The sequence below is a fragment of the Mercenaria mercenaria genome, chromosome 13, assembly GCF_021730395.1.
Source record: "Mercenaria mercenaria strain notata chromosome 13, MADL_Memer_1, whole genome shotgun sequence".
NCBI lineage: Eukaryota > Metazoa > Mollusca > Bivalvia > Venerida > Veneridae > Mercenaria > Mercenaria mercenaria.
Window position 1 is genome coordinate 12472013 of NC_069373.1, and position 15024 is coordinate 12487036.

The following is a 15024-nucleotide window of genomic DNA, read 5'->3' on the forward strand; positions in this document are numbered from 1 at the left end:
TCTGGTACCCTTAGTAACCAGTTTTCCGTATGTGCCAATTTCTTCACATGAACCAGAGTTGGAGGACAACTGATTTTAGACTCAATGTCATTTATCATAGTGGAGACCATACGCCTCAACCGAGGATCGAAGTCATAGCCCTGCGATACGGAGATCTGCTCTCTTCCTAATTATTGCTGTTACCGTATACGTGCGACCTGTGTAGCAACATTTCAGCAAAAAGGCCAAAATCCCAATCATTTATAGTGTGACCGCACGTTTAAATGGCATTTTACTCGAACTGTCTTTTTTTACTTTTCCGAATTCTTTTTTTTCCTATTATCAAACCATGTTCTAGCTGATTACTAATCCATAATGATATAACCGAACATATCTACCTATGTATAAACTTCTTGTAAGATGATTTCTGATGGCAGCATTTTTCAGTAACCATTTATACTCAAAGTCCATTTTCTTCGAAAATTGCATCATTTTTTCTCCTTAAGTCTGAAATTTGAATTTTTGTGTAATGTACTAGCTGCAACTTGTTTTGATACATTGTACTCAAAAACCGTAAACCTTATAACTTTTTAAAGGGAATTCCTACAGTTTTTTATGCGCATCTTTCTGCGCAGCCAATACTATCTATGGAAAATTGATGTAAAGTCAACATTTGTTGAAACATGTGACAGACAATCTTAAATATGAGGAATCTTGTATAAAATATCATTTTTCAATAAGTTTTATCAGTAATCAAATGTTGATACTGGTTTATGTTGTATTGACATGTATCATGCCTGACATGTATCATGCAACTTGCAACTTGTGGCTGTGTTTTGACAGCGCATTTTAGTACAAAGACAATATTCATGATATTGTTCATATAATGTTAGACAATTAACTTTGTATTGATAAGACAATATATATCTACTTTCAGATCATTTAGTATTCAGTTATAGAAAGGATTGAGAATTTTTTAAACTTCTAGCAGATATAATCAATTTGATCAGGTTCAGGCCATTTTTTTCGTATAGCCTCCTGAGAGGGCAGAATGGTGGAGATAAGTTGCAGCTGAAATATCTAAGAGACTGTTGATGATGCAGCACATCATAACTGTTCTGGTATCTGATCTCCTCTGGTGGATAACTTGCCAATCAAGAACCGGAATCATTTTACACCGATATGGGTGGTCTAATAGTCCTCCAGTACAAACATTGCTGCATCGTGTTGAACCGCTAGCGCTTATGGCGGTCTTATAATCCCCCGATACAAACCTTGCTGCATGGCGTTGGGCCGCTATCGCTGCTGGTGGTCTTATAGTCCCCCAGTATAAACCTAGCTGCCCGGTGTTAGACCGGTAGCGTTGCTGGTGGTCTTACAGTCCCCAAATACAAACACTGCTGCCCGGCGTTGGGCCGCTAGTGCTGCTTGTGGTCTTAAAGTCCACCAATACAAACACTGCTGCCCGGCATTGGACCGCTGGTGCTGCTTGTGGTCATATAATCCCAAAGGAAAAACTTGCTACCCAGCGTTGGATCGCTAGTGCTGCTGGTGGTCATATAGTCCCAAAGGAAATCTTGCTACCCAGCGTTGGACCGCTGGTGCTGCTGGTAGTCATATAGTCCCAAAGGAAAATCTTGCTACCAAGCGTTGGACCGCTAGTGCTGCTGGTGGTCTTATAGTCCCAAAGGAAAATCTTGCTACCCAGCGTTGGATCGCTGGTGTTGCTGGTGGCCATATAGTCCCAAAGGAAAATCTTGCTACCCAGCGTTGGATCGCTAGTGTTGCTGGTGGTCATATAGTCCCAAAGGAAAATCTTGCTACCAAGCGTTGGACCGCTAGTGCTGCTGATGGTCATATAGTCCGCCAATACAAACACTGCTACCCGGCGTTGGACCGCTAGAGCTGCTGGTGGTCTTATAGTCCCAAAGAAAATCTTGCTACCCAGCGTTGGATCGCTAGTGCTGCTTGTGGTCATATAGTCCCAAAGGAAAATCTTGCTACCCAGCGTTGGATCGCTAGTGCTGCTGGTGGTCATATAGTCCCAAAGGAAAATCTTGCTACCCAGCGTTGGACAGCTAGTGCTGCTGGTGGTCTTATAGTCTGCCAATACAAACACTGCTACCCGGCGTTGGACCGCTAGTGCTGCTGTTGGTATTATAGTCCCAAAGGAAAATCTTGCTACCCCGCGTCGGATCGCTGGTGCTGCTTGTGGTCATATAGTCCCAAATGAAAATATTGCTACCCAGCGTTGGACCGCTGGTGCTGCTTGTGGTCATATAGTCCCAAAGGAAAATCCTGCTACCCAGCGTTGGACCGCTGGTGCTGCTGGTGGTCTTATAGTCCCAAAGGAAAATCCTGCTACACAGCGTTGGACCGCTGGTGCTGCTGGTGGTCATATAGTCCCAAAGGAAAATCCTGCTACCCAGCGTTGGACCGCTGGTGCTGCTGGTGGTCATATAGTCCCAAAGGAAAATCTTGCTACCCAGCGTTGGACCGCTGGTGCTGCTGGTGGTCATATAATCCCAAAGGAAAATCTTGCTACCCAGCGTTGGACCGCTGGTGCTGCTGGTGGTCATATAGTCCCAAAGGAAAATCTTGCTACCCAGCGTTGGACCGCTGGTGCTGCTGGTGGTCATATAGTCCCAAAGGAAAATCTTGCTACCCAGCGTTGGACCGCTAGTGCTGCTGGTGGTCATATAGTCCGCCAATACAAACACTGCTACCCGGCGTTGGACCGCTAGAGCTGCTGGTGGTCTCATAGTCCCGAAGGAAAATCTTGCTACCCAGCGTTGGATCGCTAGTGCTGCTGGTGGTCATATAGTCCCAAAGGAAAATCTTGCTACCCAGCGTTGGACCGCTAGTGCTGCTGGTGGTCATATAGTCCCAAAGGAAAATCTTGCTACCCAGCTTTGGACCGCTGGTGCTGCTTGTGGTCTTATAGTCCCAAAGGAAAATCTTGCTACCCAGCGTTGGACCGCTGGTGCTGCTATTGGTCATATAGGCCCAAAGGAAAATCTTGCTACCCAGCGTTGGACCGCTGGTGCTGCTGGTGGACTTATAGTCCCCCAAGAATACCTTGCTGCCCGTTGTTAGACTGCTAGTACTGGTGGTGGTCTTATAGTCCCCAAAGACAAATCTTGCTACCCGGGATTGGACCGCTAGTGCTGCTGGTGGTCTTCTAGGCCTCATGACAAACGTTGTTACGTTACGTACTTTTTGGTATTTCTACCATGCCTCTTAAACATGTTCAAGGGCGGGTCGTACTAGTCTCGTATAGTTCTTTGCTTTGACTGGCCTTGGACAACAACAGTACCTTCGTAGATAGCGAGGACTTCTGTTTACCTCTTTGGATGTTGTGTCGACATGGTGGTTCCAGCTTAGGTATTGCAATGTACTTCCCATATTTCACAAGGGCTAGGCTGTTGTCGTGGATGTAATTTGGCTTGAGTAGGTTTCCTTTTTCATAGGATTCTAATAACCTTGCACTCTCATGGATTAAACAATGTCTGTCAGTGCTCCTACGCCTGAAAACGATCAGGATCATCCTGTAGTATCGAAGAATCATGCAATCAAGCAAACAGACCATTTGTCAAGAACAACTTCACTAAGAGCTCGTTTATGTAATACAGGAATAACAGAACTCCCATAATCGATCCCTGAAGAACACCTTCTACAGTAGTTGCGTAATAAGATGTCCTTTAAGTCACTGTCCTTTAAATACAAATACAAATACATGACATTTATAAAGCGCAAAAATTATGAAATATTCTATTGCACTTTACAATTACATAACACACATTTAACATATATACATACAAAATATGAACAGGATTCTAGAACTTAGATTTAAAGATTTGGACATGTATAAATACTATTTTACACCACTTCTGGTATTTTGTATTTTAACAATACTACACTCATTGTTCATGAAACTGCCTAAATAAATGTGTTTTCAGTTTTGATCCAAAGCTGGCTTCAGACTGAATGTTTTTCAGATAGCTAGGCAGATCGTTCCACTATTTGGGACCAACGACTGCCATAGATCTGTCTGCTAATTTTGTTCGCCGTCTAGGGATGTTAAAGTTAGTGTCACTTTGTGAACGAAGTCTGTATCGTTGTCGAGTAGGTACAAACATTTCCCTCAGATATACTGGAGCTGTACCATTGATGACACGGAAGACTATTACTAAAACTTTGAACATGACTCTAGCCTTAACTGGAAGCCAGTGTAATTCTTTCAGAAGTTCGGTACTTGGTTTTTCATAGGAAGCACTTTTGACTACTCTAGCGGCATGATTTTGGACTCGCTGTAGTTTATTGATTTGGTAGGCTGGAATTTCTGTAAATAAACTGTTGCGGAAGTCAATGTGAGAATGAACCAATCCATGCACTAATGATTCAGTTGACTTTTGTGTGAGATGTTTCCGTATAGCCCTAAGGTTTCGTAACTGCACATGAGCTATCTGACACTTTTTCTGGATGTGATGGTCAAAGTTGAGTGTATTGGTCATAGTTACACCTAGGTCTCTGACATGATCGATGCATTTTACGTCATACCCACCAACGTTTACACTTGTGATGTTCAATTTCGCTAACTGTTGTCTTGTTCCGTACATAATAACTTCAGTTTTAGACTGATTCATTTTCAGTTTGAAGGTTGTCATCCATTTTATGATTTCATTGAGACAACTGTCGAGTTGTTGAAGAACAGTTGTCTCATTTTGAGAATTTCCCGCTTGAATTTTTAACGCAGTCTTATGGTCGTCCACGTATCCATAGAGATCAGCTGGATATTTCTGCACCACTCGGTTGAGAGCCGATATATACAGGGTAAAGATCACCTGTCCGGCACAAGAACCCTGCGGGACACCAAACCTCAGTGGCTCCGTGTCATATGCTGACTGTTCGACTAAAACTTTCATTGTTCTGTTCGTGAGATAAGATTCTATCCATTTCAAGGGAGTACTATGTATACCAAAGTCATCTTGAAGGATTTGAATCAGTATCAGGATATCGATGGTATCGAACGCTGCACTCAAGTCGATCATGACCACGATTGTTATTTAATTTTCATCTATGGTTTCCAAAAGATCATTATACATTTTGACCATTGCTGTTTCAACCCCATGATATTTTCTATAGGCACGTTGGTAAGCTGGGAGGAGATTGTTAGCTTCAATATGCTTGTTGATTTGATTTAGTTAAGCTTTTTCAAGAATTTTTGAGAGGAATGTTAAATTTGACACTGGGCGATAGTTTTGCAGTTCAAGTGGGAGACCTTTCTTCTTCAACAAAGGTTTTATCACAGCACTTTTCCATTCCTCAGGGAACACATCAGATAGCAGTGATCGATTTACAATTTCTGTCACAACGGGAGCAAGTTGTGAAAAATGCTCCTTTAGTTTCTTAGTTGGTATTACATCAAGTTCACAAGTTGTAGATTTTGATGCATATACAAGTTTCAAAATATCGTTTTCGGAAAATGGTTTGAACGCAGTAAATGTATTTATAATCACAGGTGGATTTGAGTAGGAAGAATTACCATTGGGTGTTTCAGTTGATATGTTGTCAAGATCATTTCTCAACTTGATTATTTTATCAGCAAAGTATCGTAGAAAGTCATTTGCCAAAGATACTGCACTTGTGTGTAATGGGAGCGGATTGTCCTTCGACCTTCCCAGTAAATTGGATGTTACAGCATATAGCTTTTTGGTGTTTCCTTCTGCTTCTCCAATCTTGTTCTTTAAGCAGTGCATAACAGTAAATTCATAAAATTATTCACAAAAAGCAAAGTATTACTTTGCCAGAACTCAGGTTTACCACATATTTATTAAAACTTCTTGGCCTTTAATAATCGTATCGATAGTTTCTATTATCTTTCAGAAAAAAATAAGTGTCTTGAAGAACCGGAACAACAGCTGTATTAAAAACACCACAAAGAATGAAATTAAAGAAATTTCTGAAGCTGATTTTTTCTTTCAATTTCCTTATATATATGGTTGCAATCTAATAAAACCGACTTTGTGTAATATCTTTTATATTTGTACGTTGATATCGATGTCAATGTTCATTTCATATACATGTAGTATGAAAGTCATAGGAATAAAGTTGAAATATTCTACTTTATTCTAAGTATTTCAAACTGCATTTAATTTATTCTAAAAAGTGTACATCGTGTCAAGAATATTTTAATTAAATTTAATGTTTTACGGGTTTAAACGGATTATAAGTTCGTGCATATGTAAATAGAGTTATTAAAGTGCCTTTGTCATCCGATACACAAATAACAACAATGTGCATCCATCAAGTGTGACACTTCTAATGATCATTAGAGTCTGGAAGCATACATGGGAGGGACAATACATGAAATCACCATAAGGCCCTGAATGCATACATCAAAGGGATAAAACAGAAATTAATCTTTTAATTAGTGACTTGTCAAAGCTGATATTTTTATTAATATAACACGTACTTACTGCTCGTTCCGCAATGGTTCAGGCAACTGGAATGAATGCATTTTGCGGTATGCGAAAGCGTAACACTTTACAAAAGGAGAAATATTGAGAAATATAATGAAAGTGAAACCAATTTATGCAGTCTTGTTAATTGTATGAAAATGTTCTTTTTTTTTAAATTCTGTGTCTTGTGTAAAGTTCAGTGAAATGACAAAGCGTTTATCCCGAAAGATTTTGTTTCCAGGTTTAAAAGTATTCACATGCCACAGTGTCGGTCAGTATAATTTGCTTCTACTTCTACTTCTACGGGGTTACTCCCAACGATCATTTACTGATCATGGAAGTGTCTAGGGGTACGGATCCGTACCTCTAGAATTTGATTCTAGAGGTACGGATCCATACCTCTAGACAAGCCTGTTATGGGTTTTCTAGGGGTACGGACCTCTGAAGATTTAGGGTTATTTATATTTTAAATTTTGTTGAAAATGAAATAAAAAATAAGACTTAACCAGCCTGATACTAGAGGTACGGATCCTTACCTCTAGACAAGCCTGTTAGGAGTTTTTTAGGGTACGGACCTCCTTTTTCTGAAGATTTAGAGTTATTTATATTTTGAATTTTGTTGAAAATGAAATAAAAAATAAGACTTAACCAGTCTTCGCTTGGATCTAATTGATTTAAAGATACCAGCATTCACCCGATTGTTTACCTTCTCTTTCAAAACCTAAATAACCGAGGAACTCCAAATGAATACACTGTTCCGTGCCGATTAAAACTGTTGATAACAGCTAGATTAATGAATGAATCTATCCTTTAAATGCATTCTGTTTGAAATTCAACAAATACAAAAAATTAGGCATAATAATATGCACCTGTATTTATTTTGTTATTTAACAAGGTATAATAATAATCGGCACGGAACTGATTGTTTAATAATCAATTAAGCGACATTAAGTAAAAGAAACTGTTTGAGAAAACGTCCCTTGTATCTCGCAAAGAAGTATAAAATTTATTTTTATAGCTCTTTGTATCTCGTAACGGCTACCAAATGTGTGAAAAACATAAATACACTAAGGGTTAATTATCAATTAAAATCGTTTTTTCCCAACATATTTAACATTATTTTGTTTAATCTTTTTATCTTTTTTTTCTGCCAGTTCGAATCCTCGTAATTTATTTGGTGTTCCTCGGTTATTTACGTTCCGGAAGAAAATGAAACAAACTGGATGGACGCTGTTATCTGTTAACCATTTAGATCCAAGTTTTATGTGAATGCTGATGAAGTCTTATTTGTTATTTCATTTTCAACAAAATTTGAAACGTAAATGACCATTAATCTCTAGAAAAATGGAGGTCCGTACCCCTAGAAAACCTCTAACAGGCTTGTCTAGAGGTACGGATCCGTACCCTTAGAATCAGATTCTAGAGGTACGGATCCGTACCCCTAGACACTTCCTTTGCAAATATATTGGTATGTCTAAATAGATATAAGAAGTAAAAAAAACAATCCTTAGCAACATCCAAAACTGACGGCAAGTATGATGATTTGTTCCTGGAAGAGACAAAAAACAACCTTGCTACCATAGATATGCTGGCAGCTGACGTTAAAGACATCCAACCTACTGACTACCAGGAAGTAGCCAATGCCGTGAGACAGCTCAGTAACAATAAAGCTCCCGATGCAATGGGTCTGATGGCCGAACATTTTAAATTGGCATGGACGATCATCCTACCGTACTTAACTAATCTTATTAATAGATTGTTAAAGAACAAGTCAGTACCAGAGATACTGAAAACATGCCTTATTACACCAGTGCACAAGAAGGGAGATGCACAGATCACAGGGAATTATAGAGACATTACAGTTACACCAGTGGTTCTGAAGATACTAGAAAAAATCTTAAATGACCGTCACAAGCCAGTCTACAGAAACACACAATCCAGGCTCCAAAGTGGGTTTACTGAAGGTACATCCTCGCTAAGATCTGCCTTGTTAGTTTCAGAGACCCAGCTTGAAGCTAAAGCAAACCAGAAGCAGCATATTCTAGTAACACTGGATACAAGGAAGGCTTTTGATGTGGTAGACCACACGCTTCTTCTGTAGAATCTCCTTCTTGATGGTATACCTATCCCCGAGTGGAAGTTGATTGAAGACCTCTATGATGACATGACATCAAAAGTAAAATGGAATGGAGAGGTTTCGAAGCCCATCTCTATACAGCAAGGTGTTAGGCATGGGGGAGTGTTGTCCACGGAACATTTCAAACGCTACAACAACCCACTATTACTAGACCTGGAGGGAAAGTTTTCCGGAGCCAGAATAGGGAACATCTGCATACCACATACCACATGTGCTGACGACATTGCCCTTATGTCACATGCCCCGTCAGAAATGAGGCTCATGTTAAAGACCGTAGAGGACTTTAGTTACCAGTATCGCTATGACATAAACCCAACAAAAAGCACTGTGTGGTCTACCGTAGCAATAGCAGAAAAATTCATGAAATAGCTCAGTACTGCTTTCCTCTTAGAGGGAGAGGAGTTCCTATAGAAGATTCAACTGAACATTTGGGCATCAACAGACAATCTACTGGCCAGGTGGATATAAAGTGTAAAATTGACAAAGGGAGGAAAACGGCATATGCCTTACTTGGAGCAGGTTTTCATGGGGTAAACAGCCTTAAACAGGACGTAAAAGCTCACATTTGGAATGTATATATAGTACCGAGGCTGCTGTATGGTCTCGAGACTCTTTACTACACCAAAACAGATGTGAAAAAGGTAGAGGCCTTCCAAACCAAGACACTGGAACAAATTCAGCATCTTCCAGATCGAACCCCAAACTGTGCTGCCCTTGCTTTGTTAGGAGTGCCTCCTGTCTCCACCCAGATACACAAAAATACTCTGAATGTATTCTACAGTATTCTGCAAGCACCAAGTTCAGTTGAATATGAAGTGGCTGAAAGACAGTTAGCCGTGAAAGAACTTCACCACAAAAGTATATTTTCACATATTAGAAGACTGCTTCTCCTCTATAAATTACCAACAGCATATGAATTGTTTGACAAGACACCTGATGAATCAGATTGGAAGAACCTACTTAAGGAAGCTGTTAGGCTCTCAATAGAAGAACAGTGGTGGTCAGACTTTGCAGAAAAACCTAGCCTCAAGTACATTAATCCATCCTCGCTGCAGGCTGGTAAACCACATCAGGTATATACTTCAGTTAGACCTAACCTACAAGATGTCAAGAGGGCGGAACTTAAGGCAAGACTCATGACAGGTACATACACCTTACAAGCAAATAGAGCTGCATTCAACCAGTACAATGTGAATCCAACCTGTAAATTGTGTAATACAGAACCTGAGACCAGGGATCACTTCATTGCTGTATGTCCAGCGTTAGAGGTCATCCGTCAAAAAATAAAAGTCCGTCTAAAAAATGACATACAATCTGATATATCATGTGCCTTGAATGACAGACACAGGTTTACTCATCTTATGCTTGACTGTACACATCCCAGTACTGGAGTTCAACTCCAGCTGACAGCTGAGAGTATAGACATGGTAGAGTTGCTATCAAGAGAATTGCTGTTGAGGCTCCACTTGGCAAGATGCAGGGGACTTTCGGACAGTGACCCATAATACAATACTTAAGTACTTTTAATCATTAAGTAAAGATAATCCCCCTTGTATATCCCCCACCCCCACCCGGAAGTATCTAGTTACAATCTGTGTGTGATTCAGCGTGTGATTCAAAGTGGATTGCTTAATTCACGGTTCAGGAAGGATCGATCTGCTTACTACCAAGATACAGCTAGATCTTGGGTGCTCCGAAAAGTCAACGGAGGAATTTACTAAACAACAACAACAACAACAACATGACAACATGCCAGTACGAAATGGCATAAATCAGCTTTCTTGCCGATTTAAAATAAGACTTGTCTTATCTTAGCTAGAAAATGTCAAAAAGTGTTATCTTACATGAAATATAGTCCAAATAATAGGACGTTTTGGGAAATTTGTAATACTTTTAATGACTTTTTCGTAAACGTAGCCAAAAACATTGGCACAGACTCTATCCCTGTAAATGGAGATCACCCAAGTATAACTAAAATTGTAGGGAACAAGTCTAACTTTTCAGAACTAGTCTTCCAACCTGTAAATGAAACTTTTATATGTAAGCAAATTGACAAATTATGTGCAAAAAAAACAACTGGCTATGATGGAATATCACCAAAACTTGTTAAGCTAGCAAAACCATCTATTGTAAAACCAGTTACTGATTTGATTAACCAATCCTTTACTACATGCCAGTTCCCAGACAATCTTAAAATAGCACAAGTTGCACCAATTCACAAGAAAAACAGCACTTTAGAAAAAGGCAACTATCGCCCAGTAAGTATCCTTCCAGTTATGTCAAAACTTTTTGAAAGGGCAATCAACACTCAGTTATCAGAATTTTTAACCATCATTTTGATTCCTATTTATCTGCTTTTAGACCAAACTATGGATGCCAGAGTGCACTTTTAAAAGTAATAGAAGATTGGAAAATGGCGTTAGATCAAAACAAATATGTCGCTGCCATTCTTATGGACTTATCTAAAGCCTTTGACTGTTTGCCTCATGAATTGCTGCTACTTAAATTAAAATATTACGGTTTATCTGATTCTGCTCTGGATTTAATAAAATGTTATTTAAGTAACAGAAAACAATGTGTAAAATTAGGATCTTTTTCTAGTAGTTTCCTTGATATTATTAAAGGTGTTCCCCAGGGTTCTATTCTAGGCCCTGTTCTTTTTAATATTTTTATTAATGATATTTTTCATTTTGTGGAGGAAAGTAGTCTATATAACTATGCTGATGATAACACTCTTTCAAAATCAGATCATGATATAAAAAATGTTGTAAAATCTCTTGAAAATGATAGCATCTCTCTAATTAAATGGTTCAGACAATCAAATGAAGGCAAATCCAGATAAGTTCCAGGCAATAGCCATTGGGAAAAGGACTAAAAATGAAAATATAAGCTTTTGTTTAGATGACATTAAAATAGATTGTGATGAAAATGTAAAATTACTTGGTGTGACCATTGATTATCAATTAAAATTTGATGCTCATATCTCAAATATATGTAAAAAAGCTTCCAGGCAGTTAAATGTTTTAAAACGTATTGGTAAAAATCTTTGTAAACTTGGAAAACTAAACATTTACTACTCTTTCATCCTCTCCAACTTTAATTATTGTCCCCTAACGTGGCATTTCTGTGGTGAGGTCAACACAAAAAAAGTTAGAAAAAATCCAGGAAAGGGCTCTTAGATTTATTCATAGTGATTTTACTTCTGATTATGAAACTTTGCTTCTAAAATCTATGATGCCAACCTTAAAGGTCAGAAGACTAAGATCTATTGCCTTGGAAGCTTTTAAAATTATCAATAAACAAGGCCCATTATACTTGCATGACCTAATTCATATTAAAAATAGTAATTATTCTTTAAGGTACACGAATACAATAGACATTCCAAGGGTAAGAACATCTAGCTATGGCAGCAGCTCTTTTCGTTTCATGGCGGCCAAACTTTAGAACTCTCTCCCACAACATTTTAGGGAAGAAACAAATTTCAACCAGTTTAAAAGTTTGGTCGATGCCTGGAGCGAAGAGGGCTGCACATGCACTGCCTGTTCTAGTTACTGATTTGCTGCTTTATGTTATTTTGCTTGTTCCCTATGTGCTTGGCTGCTTTATGCTTTCTTTATGTGCTATTTGTTTTTGAGTTTTATATGTTTTATGTGTGTATGTGGAAATGTAGTGCATTTCATTCATGTTTGCTTACCTGTTGCTTCTAAAATTTTATTCTATGTCTCTTATGTTGCTTTAGCATGTCATATTTTATGCAAGTTTATTAATACTATGTTTGTTTTAGAGTAGCTACTATGGTATATATATATATATATTTGTAATCATTGCTTCATGTGTCGGTAAAAAGCTATACATAGCTTATGTTAGGTTGTTAAATATCTCCGACAATAAATAAATTTTTGATTTGATTTGATTTAGGACAGCGTGATAACTGTCGGGACTGTCGCTGTCTCCGTTGTTAGAGGGATGACAACTATAAAATATCAGATCATAAAATAAGTCATCCTGTTTTAAAGGCTTAATGAAATAAAGTCGGATTTAGTAGTGTTCAGCCTATACCAATTAAGGCTGATCACTACCAAATAGAATGTAAGCCTCCGCAGGTCTAGTCACAAGTAGTCCAAATATAAATAGTACTAATCTTTTTTCCTTTCCTAGTGCATTTTCTCGGCAGTAACGTGCTTACTTTTACCCTACCGCGTTTCAGTATGTATCACTTTGCATTCTAATGAAGGCATACAGACACTAAATAGAAAAATGGCGCGAAAAAAAATGGTAGTCGCATAAAGGCGGACACAAATAGTCCTTAGTTTTTTTGCTCTGTAGAGCTATTTTCCTTATTTTCTTTGCATCTTTTTTGCTAAAATCACCATACCCAACTTTTTTCTTCTTAGGCGTCTTATCAAGCCATCCACAGCGGGGTGCAAGAACAGCCGCCGCAGAGACTTTCTGATATCAGACAGACCTGTGATTTACATTGAAATATAGAAGGATTAAATTTTGTTTTGAACATTCTTATTTTCTGTTTTGATATCTAAATTTATCACTGTTCCTACCATAATGTTCATTTTCTTATCTTTCTACTGGTGTATTTTTTATTAATGTAACACTATTTCTTCTTGCTTCCAATTTCATTTTAAATCAACCATAGTATTTCCCTATGTAACCTATATAAAATGCAAGCAAAACGCGTTTTTTTGCAAACTTTAAAGATCATTTAATACTGTTTCTCCTCTGAAATTTTTTTATCACTGTTATGACGTGAAAGTATAACAAACAAAGAAAATGATGATACAAAAATATTTAAAGTAATTCGATAGCATCTTGCTTCCATTTGCATTTAAAAACGGCTAAAATTGCATTTTAGCCACTCTGTCCAAAATGTCCGAGTTATGTTCTGTTAGCTGATAAGATTCTCTGTCTTGCTGGAAATATTCCGTAGTAGAGGCAAAGATGTTAGAATTATTATAGCTGGAATACCATTGTATAGCTTAAGTTTTGACTGACTGTTTTAAAAATAAAAAATAAAATATTTATCGCATTTTGCGTTACAAATCGTTTATCTTATGAAAAAAAAAAAAAAAAAAAAAAAAAAAAAAAAGACAACTGGTAATAAAAATTACTGTGTATTGCGGTAAATGTCACAGCCATGTGTCATTGTTACGGTCAATATTGCAAATTGTCGCAACCACGTGTCGTCTTAGAATATAACAGATTATCACAATTTATAGTTTTGTAAAATGTACATCCACTCTTCACTGTGACTGACATAATATATCGGTTTCATTTTTGTGTGAAATTAATGAGATATTAGTGCGTTTGAAATAAAAAAAAAGTATAACGTTCGAGATTCAGTATAGAAATTATAAACAAAATAAGAATTCTTAACGGTTTTTATAGGTTTTCGCTTCCATTGTTATTTATCAGAATCGGATCAGTGCATGACAGAATAAATCACCGCTATATGAACATACAACTGTATTATTTTTACTGTTATTATATTTATTACAAGATTGCTATATGATATAATTGACTGATACATAAATTTAGCACTACTGGAAGTATATAAAATATACCATTGTCCCATAGATTCGAGTGCTTAATTTTAATTTTCATGTTTACGAAGCTTACAGTCGAACAATTAGTTGCCAAACTATTTTAAGTTTAAATGCATGTGAACAATGGGCTGATATGATATCTTTTAACTTGATATCTTTTAACTTAAAACAGGTTTTAATATTACAGTAATATTGACTTTAAAATAAAATAGCCGATATAGCAGGTTGGCTGTTTTGCTTAGTATATTAAGCGTGTGAATGTGTTTTAGATTAATAGCCAAGTGTTAAGTACAGTAGCTGTCAGCATGATCATGGCATAAAAACTTCTGAAAACACAGCAGGTATCAGCGTCTGTATAAGGGTCAGCTATAAAAAGAAAAACTTCATGATGAAAAGAAATGAAAAAAGTAAACTAGATGTTTAATTAAATCATCATATTTCTATCCTAAAAATCTATCCTAAAATGTTGACTTTTTCGGAAATTATTGAATACTTTTGATCACAGAAATGCGAGTTTAAATAACTGTATGCAGTGTGCGCTATCCATACGGATATACAACCAGATGTTCTGTTGCGCAACATACTATACTTAATTAACTATGCAAATGCAAATGCGATTGTGGTCTGATAAACCTAAAGTGTTAGTACTTAATTATGTGACTGGTGTCTTAAATTGTTATTTCTTTCTGTACTGTTACATATTGTAAATACATGTGTTTTTAATTGTTGCAAGTAAAAGTTCCACATTGTCAGACTGCCTTAGTCCATTCCACAGCCTGTACTAAAAAATCAACTTTCATTTAATAACCGGGTATCTCCGCATCGAAAGAAAGCCTTGAAGCAAAATGTTATTTTATCAATAAATGTTACAAATCGAGTTTTAAGAGCT